Below are 17,195 nucleotides of genomic sequence, written 5' to 3' on the forward strand. Positions count from 1 at the left end.
TTAATCAATTTCAAGTGACTAAGTCACCACCCAAGTCACCAAACTAAACTACATTCAAAACAAAAAATTTTATTTCAAGTATCTAAACTTGAACATTTTCAAGTCACTAAGTCACCTCCTAAAACAACAAACTAAACTACCTTTAAAATGATAAATTCACATTTGAAGTACTTACATAGATGTCTACTTGGAACCTTTGATTGATGAACTTCAAATTTTATAGCATGAGGGGATTGAAACTTAGGACATCTCACTTAAATAGAATTTCAATCTGAGTTCATATCTAATATGGATTGTTAATAGAATTTCAATCTGTGTGCATATCTAATATGGATTGTTAATGATTTTTCTACTTATGGAATATTGTCTGGGTGGATGACGGCTGGAAAGTTGGGTCGTCCATATTGCATAGAAAAATAAAATCTTTTAAATTGAGACATGGCAGGAAAAATTGATGGTTTGATTGCCATCATTGGTTTTTGCCACCTGATCACGAATTTAGAAGTCTCAAGAATGCATTTAGAAAGAATAGAAGGGAACATGATAGTCCACCTCCAAGTCTATCTGATCATGACATCTGGGAGATAGTTTAGGATTTGCCTAAAGTTAGCGAGGACCCATTGTATAGGCTTGATGGATATGTCGTTTCGCATAACTAGACTAAGCAAAGTATGTTTTGAGAGTTATAATATTGGCCAGATAATTTACTTAGAAATAATATTGATGTCATGCATATTGAGAAAAACTATTTTGACAACTTGTTCAACAAAGTTATGGATATCACCGGCAAGACAAAGGATAATCCTAAGGCCAGACTTGACTTACCAAAATATTACAAGCACAGAGAATTACACTTATAGGAGTGGCCCAATAGCAATGTTCTTAATCCCAAGGCTAGTTTTACATTTAAGTTGGACCAAAAGCGTTAAATATGTGAGTGGGTCCAAAGTTTGAAGATGCCCAATAGATATGCCTTAAGTTTGGGAAAGAGTGTTTATATGGCTCAAGGAATTTTGCATAGAATGAAAACCCATGATTGTCATGTTTTCATGGAAAAATTACTACCGATTGATTTTATTGATTTACCTGAAAACATATGAAAACCAATAGCAGAGATTAGTTTGTTCTTCAAAGACTTATGTGCCACCACATTAAAAGAAGAAAATCTGGCGCGAATGGAAAGTAATATTGTTGTTATCACCAAGAAGTTGGAGAAGTTTTTTCCCCAAGCATTCTTCGATATGATAGAGTATCTTCCCATTCACCTTGTGCACGAAGCTCGACTAGGCGGTCACATTCAAACTAGGTAGATGTATCCATTCGAATGGTAAGAAATTGCAACATATTTAAATTCATACATATCTTTTTTAATATAGTAAGCATCTAATCTTAAGATTGTGCAGGATAATTGAAAAATTAAAATTTTTTCCCAAAAACAAACATAGGATGAAATACTCTATAGTTGAGGCATATCTTACAAGAGAAACGTCTCAATTCTGTTCATACTACTTTTGTTATGAAGTTCCTTGTTCAAGAAACAGACTGAATCGTCATCAAGACGATGAGAATGGGCCTTATTTGCAACCTATATCAATTTTCAATCAATCTGGTTGTAAGGGTAAAAAGACCATATTTCGCTGGCTCACTCCCACAGAGCACAAATCAGCAACTTTGTATGTCTTGCTAAATTGCCCGAAAGTTGAGCCCTTTCTGAAGTAAGGAGATTAAAAATTTAAAATATCTTATTTATTTACTCATCCCCTTAAGGAAACTAATTGTGTTTTTCATATTGGATCTTCAGTTAATTTAAGACTCAATTCTATGAAAATCAAGTGTATGTATCCTTTGCAACATGATTTACATATGAGGTTTGTAAGTGTATTAATATTTCTACAAATTTTAAACATTTACACATTTCTTAACTAAATTTATATATGTATGTATAATATTTTTAGGTACACCAGTCACCAAATGCAGCCACATACGATCAGTTCTTGAGAGATATTTCTTTGGGACCAATTGAAGCTCATGCAATGCCCCATTACACAGTAAATGAATTTAAATTTTCACCGAAGAACACTCCAAAATAAGGAAAACAAATAATAGTTGTGTTTGGGTTATGGGTAATGATGATGTTGATTACATTGGCATTATACACAAGATCTTAAAACTGGAGTATGTTGGTTTCTCAATAAAAAAAATTATTTTCTTTCTATGTAAGTGGTTTGATCCAACCACAAGAGGCACAAGAGTACATAAGGAACATAAGATTATTGAAGTGAAGCACAATAGGTCGTATCATGTTTACAATCCATTTGTTCTAGCGCAAAATTCTAAACAAGTGTATTATGCTACTTATTCGTTGTGCAGTGACGAGTCTGATTGGTGGGCTGTAATCAAAACAAAGCCTATAGGACAGGTGAAAGTTGAGAATATGTTGGATACTGCGTATTAAAATGAAATGCAGATTGATCACCAGCTAGTGGACATTGACTTAATGGATAGTTTAAATCACCCGTAAAATATATTTGAAGAAGTTAATATTACAGAAGAAGTTGTTGAGTGTGTAGGAGATGAGGGAACTTCCGAAGAGGGAAGATGGTTTAGTGAAGAATCTTCACGAGAGGAGGATTAATTTGTAAAGGTTGTATTTATTATGTATTGATGTCTTTATGCTTTGTACTATATATTTACCTTTATGTTTCTTGTTTAAGATTGCTATGTAATATACTGTGTAAGATTGTTGTTTTCACTTTTCCATAATTTATATAGTAATAAAAATATTCTTGTCTATCTTGTGTTGCTGGAGCAATTTGAAATGTGAATTAGTAATTTGAAATTAGTTACTAGGAATGTTTTCTTATATATTCATTTTGAAGGAACTACCTACTTGTTAACTTTACATAACTTAGATGTCAGGTAGAGGTGACAAAGGTAAGTAAAAAGTTGATCCTACAAAAACAAAAAAGAAAAAACATCCTCTGCCTTATAGACGACCGACATGTATTCATATATCTAAGGGTCGGTTTACTGACGCGCTAGAACAATCCTTATATTCTAGGTTGTCGCAATATTCAGTTCCTGCTCCTATGTATGTGGGGCCACTTCATGAGTCTACACCGACTCATTCTGCTCTTATCACCATGCCACCACTATCACAATACTATTGAACGACTACTGGCATATCTGGACATCTACCATCGTCAGTACCCTCTTGTGGTAGTCACCCACATTCTCACAGTGATTCTACTGGATCTATTGGGTTGTCGGATCTTCATCTTGGGGCACTCCATTCGGTGTTTCAGATCTGCCCATACTAGTGCATCCACCAGCACTTACTCCGTAGCCCGGAGACAGAGATGATTATCGAAGGTGTTATCTTATTCCATATGGAATAGGGTAAGATTTTTAAATATAATAACATTATTCATTTTTCATTTACTATATTATTATTCTCTATGAAATTACTGTTTGATCTTGTGTTGTAGGTTTAAGCCGGATGCTGGAGTTGAAAAAATTACGAGCAAATGCATTTATTGGAACTTCAACGGTACTAGATCAGTTGGCAAAAGGTTCCAAAAAATGACAGATAAAATGTTTAAAGAATTTCAGGTAAGGATTTAACTTATCGACTACTTAACACATTGTTAGAACAAAAGATTGAATACTAGATTTTTATTTTTGTTGTAGAAATATTACTGGTGGGATGAAGAGAATGAATGTGCTATAAGGAAATTTTTTTACAGAAGTGCTAGATCTAGATTTAACGGTTCTTGGATTATGCCAAACCTAACATGGTACAATCAGGGTTTATACTCAAACCCATATGGCAACAGTATATTCACTATTGAAATAGCGAAAAATACCAATTGTTGAAAGACAAAGGAAAGAAAGTCCGAGCATCATCCAAGGGTATCTCTCTACAAACTGTGGGTGCAGTTAGTATGATTGTCGTGGAGGAAAAAATGATATGTAACTTTTACAGTTTTAATTGTTTGTTTCTATTTGAATTTTTAATTATTTGAAGATTAATAATTTTTTCATATGCAGAAAAAACAAAAGGGTAGGAGGGTAACACACGATGATCTATTCAAGGAGATGCATGTGAAGAAGAAACATAACCCAACTGATGAAGCTGTCTGCCCATGTAAGAATCAAATTTTGAATTTATAAATCTTTTTCTCAAAGTTGATATTATTCAAGTACAAGTACTTTAATGTTTTTTAACTATTAATTTTAACTTTACTTTGAATATAGGACAAATTTATGCAGCTCGTTAATGAGTTTCATATTATTCAGCCTCCTGAAAGTAAGGGTGACCCAATACTTGAACATGTAGATGAGGAGTTATGGCAAGAAACTGTGGGTCCTACAGTTAGAGGCTATTACTACGGATACCACAAAAGTTATTTTGGCGAGAATATTAGGTCTTACATCCTATACCTCATCAATTGATAGAGAAATCATTGAATCACTAAAAAATACAATTTCTAAATTCACTGAACAGTTTGCTGCACAAAGAGAGAGGGCGTAGAAGAAGGAGGAAGAAACAACATCACAAATCAGGATGCTGCAGGAGCAATTCAGCTCTTTCATTCAATCTATATAGATTCTTTCTCCATGTCTTGGTGATGCAGTTCGGGCTGCAAAAGATCTAGGCCCACTAGATGATATTAGCATAGATGAGGAATTATATCCTACATGTGTGGCTGAGGATAAGGAAGACGAAGACGATGATAATGAGCGGTTTCTTTTTCACATTTGTATGTGTTGTAGTTTGAATTTGGAGATGAGTTGTAGTTTTTACACTTTTGTATGTTTTTTGACTTGTATTGTATGTTAGTTGTGTGGGAATACACTTGGTATGTTGTTGTTGTATTGTATGTCGGCTTTTCTGAAAATTTAAAAAAAAACGACCATAAGTGGTCGGTTTTTACAAATAAATTAATTAATTTATGATTAATTCATTTTAACATAAAATTGATCACTTGTGGTCAGTTTTATTAAAATTAATTAATTAATTTTAAAATAAAATCGACCACTTGTGGTTTGTTTTTTTTTTTAATTTTTTTACTTTTATAAAAAAATAATATGAATTTTAAAAATATATATATTTTTTCAAAAAAAACCGATCACACGTGGTCGGTTTTTAAAAAGCTACCAGGCTTTTACCGATCACACATTTTGGTCGATTTTGTGGTCGAAAATGCAGAAAAACCAACCACATGTGGTCAGTTTTTGTGGTTGGTTTTCCTATTTTTTTTTAGTAGTGAACCCCAAACTCTAAGATATCTCAAATTTGGATTATGACCTTTCTACAACTCAAAAGATGTTAGTTTGGTTTTTTTATGAGGCACAAAATTCAACAGATAACAAACAGTCAAAAGAGCTTTACCCCAAAAACTTAAAGGTGCGCAAGACTTAATTAACATGACATTAATCAACTAAACCAAAAGTCTACTTTTCCTTTCTGCTACACCGTTAGATGTAGGAGAATAAGGAGGAGTAATTTCATGAATTATACCAATTGATCTAACAAAATAATTGAACTCATATGACTCATATTCACGACCTCTATGACTTTTTATTCTTTTTATTTTTCTATTAAACTGATTTTCAACTTCATGGAGAAAAGTTTTAAAATTCTCAAATGCATCACTTTTATTTTTCTTAAGTAAACATATGTAAACTTAGAAAAATTATCAAAGAAAGTGATAAAATATCTATTTTCTCCACGAGTTAAAACTCCACAAGTTTACAAATATTAGTATGAACTAATTCTAATAAATTAATTTTTCTTTCAACTTAAAAATGAGGTCTTTTTGTGATTTTGGCTTTACTATAAGCCTAACATTTTTCAAAGTTCTTTTTGATCACTGGAATTAATCTTAAACTACTCATAATTTCCATGTAACGATCATTTATATGACACAAATGAGCATGCCAAAAGTTAGTAGAAGAAAGCATATCAACAGAAGTAGATGTTTTATTCATTTCAACATTCAACTTGAACATACCATCACATGAATACCCCTTTCCCACAAAAATATTATTTTTCATAATTATATACTGATCAGATTTAATAATCTGTTTGAATTCTGCTTTATTAAGAAGAAAGCTAGACATCAATTTTTTCTTATGGAAGGAGTATAAAGTACATCTTTTAAAATTAATATCCTTCTAGAAGTAAACCTCAACTCGACATCTCTCATTTCAAGTACTTGAGTTTTGTGTGAATCTCCAAGCACGATAGTTTTGGACTCCTCAAAATTAGCATATTTTTTAAACCAGTCTTTGTCATAACAGACATGATGGTTTGCACTAAAGTCAGCTCACCATCCATCAATATTATCCACCATGTTTATGTCTGTTATCACTGCCACAAATAGTTCTTCAATAACGTTTGCCTGAGGTTTTGGCCCACGTTTCTGAAATTTGCAAAATCTAGAAATATGCCCACTCTTGCCATAGACAAAGCACGGTTCTTTTTCTTGTATATGTTAATTTTTTTCTTTGTTGTTTCCGTTATTATTGTCCTTGGAATGTCTACCATCATTTTTCTTGAATTTTTTCTTCTTAGGCTTCAAAGTAGTATTTTTGTTAGTTTCAGGGGTAACTTTATTTGAAGTAGTTAAATTTACCTTGGTGTGATGTTGTTCTCTTCTGTTTACAAAAGTGGATCTTGGACCCTTGCTTCTTCTTTCATGCAGATTCTCATTTTTAAAGTCTCAAGAGAAGTTTTATTTGGCTTGTGGCGCATAATTTTTTGAAATTCCTTCCACGAAGGTGGAAGTTTATCAATTACCCCACAAACAATAAGGTTATCTCCAATTTTAACTTCCTCGGACTTAAGCTCTCCAACAATCATTATGAAGTCCTGAGCTTGGTCTAGCATTAATTTGTCGTCCACCATTTAAAAACAAAAAAACCTGCTAGCGACATACTTTTTCGCTCCAGCCTCCTCAGTGTCATACCTACTCTGTAATGATTTTCAAATTCTCTTTGCACTAGAGTAAGTTCTATCATAGTAATCATAAAAGTTATCAGATAGACAATCAAGTAAAAAGTACCGACACTTGTAGGAGTCACCATCGTATTTTTCAACTTTCTCTTGAAGAGAAATGAGTTCTTCATCAGTCATGAAGAGATATCTACTTTGTTTGGATTTTTCTCAGTTAACACATAAGAAACATTGAGAAGACATAAGTAGAAAAGCACTTTACCCTTCCACTCCTTGAAGTAAGCATTGTTGAACCAGAATGACTTGTTAAGATCTCCCATATTGACATCCGCAAATTTTTCAGTTATTGCCATTGAATAGGAAGATAAATGTGGTAGATGAATGGCATAGAAGTTACAAGAGTTATAAAGGTTACAAGACATAAAGAGTAGGATAATGGAGGAATAAAGAATGAAAGTTACAAGAGTTACATGAAACTTATGTCCACATTCTACCACCACTAACTAATGAGATTAATGACTCATAACACAAATGAAATGGGAGTTAGAAAGTCGCAAATTGCAGCCATGCAACGTCAGGGGCGGACCCACGTGTGATTTTGGGGTGCTCCGGCACCTACTAAACTCGACGTAGATTAGGTGTAATTATATAAGAAATACAAAATAAATGGTATAATTTATTAAAAAACACCCAGAGAACAAACATATGGTTGGGTGCATTGGCTTGATGATGTGACTCCCATGTCTAGCTTTTCAGGTTCGAAACAGTTACATACTATTTTTTATAAATTTTTTTGAGCACTCACAACCTTAAATTTTTGGGTCCGCCACTGTACAACGTGTGTGGCGGAATGTAACTTAACGCATTTGAGAGCTAATATCCCTAACTGCCAAACTGTCATGCAAAATAATAATATTAAAATGCACATCAGCTACCATTGTCCCAATATTATATAAAAGCATTTCCATTTGGAAATATCCAAAATATTTGACAATTTCATCTATAAAGTTAATAACGAATTTAAGAACTTGAAAGATTTCTCATATTGTTTTTTCTATTACTATGTGCTAACCAAAAGTTTGTCATATAAAATTGTGGATATGATCTAGTGAGCATGACAGTTTGTTTATATCAAATTTAATTTAAAGTTGCAGCGATCAAAAAATTAAATAAAGTTTCTTCAATGAGGTATTTACATTTCGGTTTTAAGAACTTTCAGTTTTCTGTTTGTGTGGATATTTTTCCTATATTGTGTTTCACATGTTTCTATTGTAGATTCGAACATTTTACAGTATTAATTAGTTTTCAAAATAAAGATACTAGTGTATGGTTATCTCTTTATACTGATCACATGATTTAATTTCTCGGTTTTTGGATAAGGTCATGTGCGGAAAGATCTTAAATTCTATTCAGATATTTTGTGAATTGGAAGTTTATTTTATATATTCATAACTCATTGAAATGATATGATAAAACATGTTAAGATATGAATAGAATTTAAAATGTTTTATAATATATTTCCTCCCCCTTCCACATCCCCCCCCCCCCCCCCAAAAAAAAAAAAAAACGGAAATGGTATGACAAAATTACCCATATTGACGACTTCATCCTCCAAAATGAAATACTTCTCCACCTAGAAAAAGAAAAAAAGGATAATACTCACAAAAATACCTAAAGTTTAACCAAATTTTCGGTGAAGCATATTAATTTTTGCGGGGGTCCTATTACCCCCTATACTTCTTTAGTTGAAATTAATTCCCCCTCCCCCCCCTCCGAATTTTTTTAAAGTGGAATTAATCCCCCAAAAAACGTTATACCCAATTTTTACGGTGGGAAGTGTGGTACACGCGCTGTTTCTTCTCCATTTTATCGCCTTCCAACATTTTTTTCACCATTACAACCATATTAAATATTCCAAATGTTTTCATTGAGTCAATTTCAAATTTCAAGTCCATTCTTATCACTTCAAAAGTTTTCAAATTCAATTTCCAGTTTCAAACTTTGAATTTCATTGAGTTTATGAAGAAATTTTTTTCAAATAATTGAATGAAATCTTCTATTAATTTTCCATTGAAACTCGAAAGATTCAATTAGCGAGTTCTATTAATGGAAGATTCAATGAAAATCGCTAATTGAATGGAACTCACTAATTGAAAACTCAATGGAAGATTCAATTTTCATTAATGGAACTCGAAAGATTCGAAAAATTTAATTTCATGTATGAAGACAAAAATACAAACTGTACATGTATGAAGCTATTCAATCTACCCTTAATGTAACTCGAAAGATTCAATTAGCGAGTTTCCGAGTTTGAATTTTTCGAATCTTCTATTGAGTTAATTAGCGAGTTTCATTAATCTTCCAGAATTAAAATTGAAACGAAATCTGCAAGAATTTAATTTCAATTCAACAATGGAGCAACCATTGTTGAAGAAAAGAAAGAAAGAAGAAAGAAGAAAGAAGAAAGAAGAAAGAAGAAAGAAGAAAGAAGAAAAAGAATGAATAAATAAATAAAAAAAATAAAACTTTAAATAATTATAAAATTAAGGGTCTGTTTGGCAAAAAAAAAAAGGTTTATAACATTTTTAACACTTTTCACGCGCTCAATACGCGTGACTAACATGCAATGGGCCAAGTGACAGATATATGCCATTAAAATACGAAAAAAAAGTATGGGGGGATAATAGGACCCCTGCAAAGTTTAGTATGCTCAACTGGTAATTCGGTCAAACTTCAAGTATTTTTGTGAGTATTCTCCAAAAAAGAAAATTATTTTGACATGATAAAGAGTTTAAAAAAAAATGAATGTTGTAGTCCTAAGTTAAAGTTATGTCAAATGTATCAAAATATTTTTTAATATTATGATATTAAATATGTCATATAAAAAGTTGAAATTAAATTATTGTCATAAAAAAAGTTATTTAAAAAAAAACTAAAATAAAAACATTTCTTTTTAAACGGAGAAATATCTTTTATTGAGGAAATTCATATAGTTGCAAAAATTAAACTGAATAAAAGAAAAGGAGACCAGAAAGATAGGCTAAGCAGAATATTTCTCCTTATTTTGGAAAAGCTGATGGCTTCCTGCCATGCTTAACAGGGTCACAGTTCAATATTTCGTTCAAGCCACAAACTTTGAAAGTTGTTGCCCCCGCTCCTAAATTCCCGATTCCACGAATTTCGCTAGGAATATTTTAGAGAAGCTAATTCTTGAAATTTATTTAGATCATATACATCAGACATAATCTTAGTTTTGTCAGACCTTTCAGGAAAAAATCTTAGTAACCAACCTAAAAACATCTGTGAAAGGGAACTGTACTTTTAGGTATTCTTGTGCCTAATTTATGTCATTCATCTATCATTTTGGATTTGGATACGTATATTTTCGGACCCTTTCTTTTAATTTTTTTGATTTTGGTGATGAGAGAAGCTAGAATATTCCGATAGAACTAAATGTCAGCGCATCATATGATAGATGCTACATGACAACTATAATTTTCTAGAGAAAAGACATCAAATCACCCCTGAACTGGTCACCAAATTTTACTTTAAATCCTAAATTATAGAGGTAATTATATACCCCCTAAATAACTTTTAAGTAAATTTTTATCACTCTAACTGCTGACGTGGCAAATTTTTAATAAGTTAGCGCATTGTAAAAAAAAGATGAAAAAGGTGGGGCCCACCTTTTTAATTCTACAAATTCTCTTTTCTTATATATATATATATATATATATATATATATATATAAAGTAACCATCTTCTTCATCTTCTTCCTAATCCCCTCGCACCCTCCCCAGTTCCCATCACCATCACCCCACCCCTCAATACTGTTTCTTTAATTTTTTTCGTAACCCCCCACCCCTACGCACCCCGTTTCTTCATCTGATGCAAAACCATGAAAACTTTCGTAAAAGGTGAAATTAAATATTTTGAGAAGTTTGTGAACTGGAGATTTTATGTTTTTAAGTTAAAAGTTTATGGAATTTATGGTACTTGATAGGAAATTTGTGTCAAAATTATCTAAAAGTTGACAACTTTGCTGTTTTAGTAATTTTGTTTTGCCTTTGGAACCCAAAATTTGATTATGAAAAATGAAGCAGAAGGGTGGTTGATGATGCTCTTCAAGTTGATCGTTTCTGGAATGATGAAATCGTTTGTCCAAAAGATGTTATGTGTGAGTAAATAAATTTTGGAATGTTGATATGTCCAAAAGATCATCGTTTCATGAATGATGATATGTGTGAATAAATTCTGGAATGCTATCTTGATTAAAAGATATAGAATTTATAAATTCTTGATTAAAAAAGTTATTTTGGAATGATGAAATCATTTCTGGAATGATGAAATCTTTTTCAAAAAAGTTATTTATTCACACATAACATCCTTGTTAATTTTGAATGTTAAAAACGTTAAGGAAGTTAGAATTGAAAGTTGAAATAATGTTTTAATGGAGGAACAACCTTAAATTGATGTCTTTATGGTTGTTCTCTTGGTGGTGTTAATGGAAAAAATGAAGAAAAAAAATTGAAGGAGAAGGCATTTCATAGAAGGGGTGGGGGTTGGAAGGGGAGAAAGAGAGGGGGTGGGTGGCATGGACTGAGAAGAAGAAAAAAAAATGGGTGGGGAAGGGCTGAAAGAGCGGGGCGGAGGGAATCTGAAGAAGAAGGAGGGGTGGGGGTGTGAAGAATAAAGGGATTTATTTTATTTCTATTATATATATGTGTGTGTGTGACAATATTTTTTAAATAAATATTTACGTAGTAGTGATGTGGCAGTGACGTGGGCGCGTGTGTAGTGCATCTCCCTTTGTGAGAGTGGTAATATATTTTTAGGGGGGTATTTAATTCACTTAAAAGTTAATAAGGAGGTATATAATTGCCCGGTTAGTTTAGGGTCTAAAATAAATTTTGGCAACAAGTTTAGGGGTGATTTGATGTCTTTTCTCTTTAATCTAAAATAAAAAGGATAAAGGGTCTTTATCTAACAAAAATGAAAATATGCATAGACTAATTAAAATACTACATATACATAAATGAAATATGTCTTCTACACCTCCTCTGTACTTCTTTGAATAGAATAAATTGATCTTTTAAAAATTTCATATATTCTGCTAGTGAGCAAATTGATGTTAAATATATATACATACTAGTTTAGGTGTACGCGCCTCGCGCGTGTACCTCACTTTATTGAAATCAAACGTTACACTAAATAGAATATTTGTTTAAATCATAAAGATGAATATAATAATTAATGTCAACATATTTTGGAGAATTTAATTAATTAAACCTAACTCTTACCAAAAAAATTTATAAAAGTTGATCGACATTCATCTACAACCAGTAAACTGCAACGAAATAATACGATGATAGAGACATCAAAACAATATAATTAAATCTAATCTTTACACAAAAAAATTCTCTAAGTCATCTGACACTCATTTATCATCTGTAAACTATAACCAAATAATACGATAATAGATATATTAAAATAATACAACTAAACTTTACATTTAAACAACAAAAAATCTCAAAACAGAGATACAAAAACAATACAATTAAACCTTATCTTTACCTAAAAAATTCTTTAAAGTCAACCAACTTTCATCTACCAGTACCACCTGTAAATTCATCTATGATCTGTAAACTACAATAAAATAATACAATAGTGATCACAAAACTTTAGTTTTGATGAAAAAAATTCTTGTCTAAGCAAACATTTTGACCCTAAAGAATGATTTGAATGAAAACAAAGAAGACATATACACACATGTTGAATTCTATTATGTTGACAAAAATAGTGAAAAAGTTGATGATTAGAAAATTAAGGATCCACCAATCTAGACATGCAATCGAATCAAGTTAGATTAGTATCAATCATATTTTCACAATAAGTAAATCGATTTCTTCTCTAGTTTAACGTGCATCTCAATATTTATAGAATTATTTCCTTAATAGAGTCCTATTTTAGGAGTATTTTTCTATCCTATTTTAGGAGTATTTTTCTAATTGATCAGTACAAAGAAAAATATTAATTAATTTTTCTTCTATATATTTTAGGAGTCTGGTTAATATAATATAAATAATTAAATAATAAATTGAATAAAAATAGTGAAAAGACAGTTTTGTCTAAAGAAAGGACTTTTAATGAAGGACAAAAATATACACAATGAAATAATATATATATATATATATATATATATATATATATATATATATATATAAATATTAAAAGTGTGAAGACCTTTAGAAAAGTGATTTGAACTTTTTGCCCTTCATTAAAAGACTCTTTAATATATATATATATATATACACACACATGTTGAATTCTATTATGCTGACAAAAACTGTGAAGAAGTTGAGGGTTAGAAAATCAAGCATCCAACAATCTAGACATGCGATCGAATAAAGTTAGATGAACATCAATCATATTCTCCCAGTAGGCAAACCGGTTTGTTCTCTAGTTTAACATACATCTCAATATTTATAGAAGTATTTTCTTAATAAAGTCCTATTTTCGGAGTATTTTTCTAATTGAATAGTTAAAAAAAATATTAATTAATTCTCTCACCATATATTTTAGAAGTCCTATACATTTTAGGAGTCCTATATATTTTAGGAAGTCTAGTAGAAAGAAAAATATTAATTAATTCTCCTACCATATATTTTAGGAGCCCCATATATTTTAGTAAGTCTAGTTAATATAATAAAAAAATAATTAAATAATAAATTAAAAAAATAGTGAAAAGATAGTTTTATCTAAGGAAGAGTCTTTTAATGAAGGACAAAAATTTTAAATCATTTTTCTAAAGGTCTTCACACTTTTAATATATTATTATTATTATTATATAGATATAGATTATTATTGTTATTATTATTGTTGTTGTTGTTGTTGTTGTTGTTGTTGTTGAACTACTCAAAACCCCAAACCAAATTAAAGACACAATGTTAATATACTATTTACGTTAAGAATAATTCTGAACATAAACAAATCGTGGGAAGCTATACTTTACTCCTTAAATAGTTTTATTTTCTCTTTACCATATATTTTACTCAAATAGTTTTATGAAAAAAGTTTTAGTTATCATTGGAAAGGTTTTACCATAAATATATTTAATTAATTTTCAATTCTTAAATATTAAATATTAGAAAAAACAGTGAAAAGACAATTTTATCTAAAACAAAGACTTTTAATGAAGGACAAAAAGTTCAAATCACATTTTTAAGGGCCTTCACACTTTTAATATATACTTGTTTAGGTGTACGCGCTTTGCGCGTGTATCTCACTTTAATGAATTCAAATATACACTAAATATGATATTTATTTAAATTGATAAAGAAGAGTACAATAATTAAATTCAACATCTTTTGAATATGTAAAGATGGAGAATTTATTTAATTAAACCTAGCTTTTACTAAAAAAAAAATATAAAAAACGATCGACATTGTAAACTACAACAAAATAACACGATGATAGAGATATAAAAATAATATAATTAAATCTAACCTTTACACAAAAAATTTCTCAAAACCGACAGACATTCATATGTCACCTGTAAACTACAACAAAATAATATGATAATAGAGATATCAAAACAATACATTTAAACCTAACCTTTATACAAAAAAAATTCTCAAATTAGAGTTATTAAAAAAATTACAATTAAATATAATTTTTACCTTAAATTTTTTTTCAAAACCAACCGACATTTATCTACCACCTGTAAACTATAATAAAATAATACGATAAAAGAGTTATCAAAATAATACAATTAAACCTAACCTATACACAAAAAAATTTCAAAGTTGATCAACATTCATCTACGACCTGTAAACTATCATCTACGACCTATAAACTATCACAAAATAATACACTAATAGAGATATTAAAACAATATAGTTAAACCTAACCTTTACCTAAAAAAATTCTTCAAAGTCTATCGACATTCATCTACTACCTGTAAATTAAAATAAAATAATACGACAATAAGGATATCAAAATAATGCAATTGAAACTAACCTTTTAATTTTCACCTGAAAGGAAATTTTAACCCTAAAGAACGACTTGAATGAAAATAAAATAAGAAAATATAGTAAAAGTAGAAAAAATTATATATATTTATATACACATATATACACACACGTTGAATTCAAGTCTAAAACAATTTGTACATATTTTTAGATATTTTTTCCCCAAAAATAAAGCAACTGTCCAAAAATAGGACAAATTTGTTATTTTAGTGTATATGTTGAATTCTATTTCAAATAAGTTCTAGACTTTTCGCTGCACGTGATTTCAATTGATTATAAAATTAAAACATGATTCATAAAAAGAAATTAACATTCTACTTTAATCCGTGACCTTCATACTCTTCTATCTAATGCATCTATCTAAAGAAAGAATCAGAAATTTTTAAAAATAAATATACTACAGGTAGTGGCGGAGCCAAGATTTTCACCAAGGGGTTTCACAAGTGAATATACGAACTAACTAAAGGGGTTCGACATTTACTAAATATACATAAAAATAAATGTAACTACGTATATATAGTATAATTTTTCGTCAATGGAAGTTCGGATGAACCCCCTATCCTAAGTGTAGCTCCGTCCCTGACTACAGGCATGCAACAATATTAAAACTAAATTGCACATAAAAGTTATGAAATTACAAAAAATATGATTCATAAATCAAAAACCTTCTATCAATTATGGCCTCCATATCTTTCTATTTAATGGAAATATATAAAATAACAACCACAAATTTATTAAAATAAATATATTGCGGGCATGCAATGACATTACAATTAAATTGCACATAAAATTAAAGCTACGATATCACAAGAAACATATTCAAATACATAAATAAAAAAGAATTTAACCTTCTATTATAATTTGCAACATCCATACTCTTTTATAATAAAAAGAAACATTCGCAATTTATAAAAGTTTAAAATATTTTTCTCCAAGAAAGATTTACAGAAATACGATTTTCTTATTCCATATATTATTCACCATATTAGAATAATATTAGTTTCGAGTAAAATAAATACAAAAATATGATTGCTAAATATTAAGAATTTCGCACCAATAATTTCCTACTCGTTTTTGTATTAAATCTCTTTTTTCCTTCTTGGTTTAACCAAAGCTAATAATAGTACTTTTTATCCTTTTTTTCCATATTGGTAGCTTTCAAACAAACAAACAAAAAGCCTTGTACTTTTTATCTTTTTTTCTGCGTTTTAAACTTTTAACCAAAAAAAAGAAGAAACCTATACCCGAAATTTCCTGATAATTTCATAATAAATATAAATATTTCAATCAAACGTGAGTTTTTTAAGTCTCCTTAAGTGATTTGGTTTTATTTTTATCTTATGGAGACAAAAAAAACCTATCAAAAATCTATCAATATATTTTTTTCTTACCATATATTGTAGAGTTTTTCTCTTACCATATATTTTAGGACTCCTTTTCAAGATAATAAATAATTAAATAATAATTTTAAAAATAGTAAAAAGACGATTTTGTCTAAAACAGAGTGTTTTAATGAAAGGTAAAAAGTTCGGATCACTTTTTTAAGGGATTTCACACTTTTAATATATTATAGATATATATTATAGATATAGATTATAAATATATATCCACACATAATTGTAACACAATTTCTAAATAAATATAACTTTTGAGAAATGAAACGTGAAATATATTAAAATAAATGGGCCTAAAAGAATACCCAAAAATTGCTATAGTGAACATATCCGCTAAAACACTGGTCCACCTATTCACACTCTTTTAAAATTCAATTTCTTTTTCTATTTTTTATCTCTTTCGAGAAGCTTCCACCGATTTTGCTATCTCAATAACTCGAAACCACAACCTTCGAACTGAAAATAATGAATATTTTTTATATGAGCAACTTCTCCTTGTCAGGTCACCTATTCACATGATAATTAATTCAATTTCTTTTGGGGAAATGTCCATTTCGATAGCCCGACGGACAACGTCATATCCACTTCTCTTTTTAGCTTATTAAAAGGAACTATAGCAAAATTAAATTGCTCTCTTATTTTTGAATCTATTCACGCTTCACGCGCTTTTATTAGATTTTCGGCATTAATTTTCTTTTAATTCTCTTAGTTTTCAAGTATTTCATATTTTAACTAATTATATTATTCACTCAATTATATACATTTTTTTTCTATGAATTTTCGTTACTTAATTATTTTCATCTCCTATAA

This window comes from Capsicum annuum, chromosome 4, assembly GCF_002878395.1.
Source record: "Capsicum annuum cultivar UCD-10X-F1 chromosome 4, UCD10Xv1.1, whole genome shotgun sequence".
NCBI lineage: Eukaryota > Viridiplantae > Streptophyta > Magnoliopsida > Solanales > Solanaceae > Capsicum > Capsicum annuum.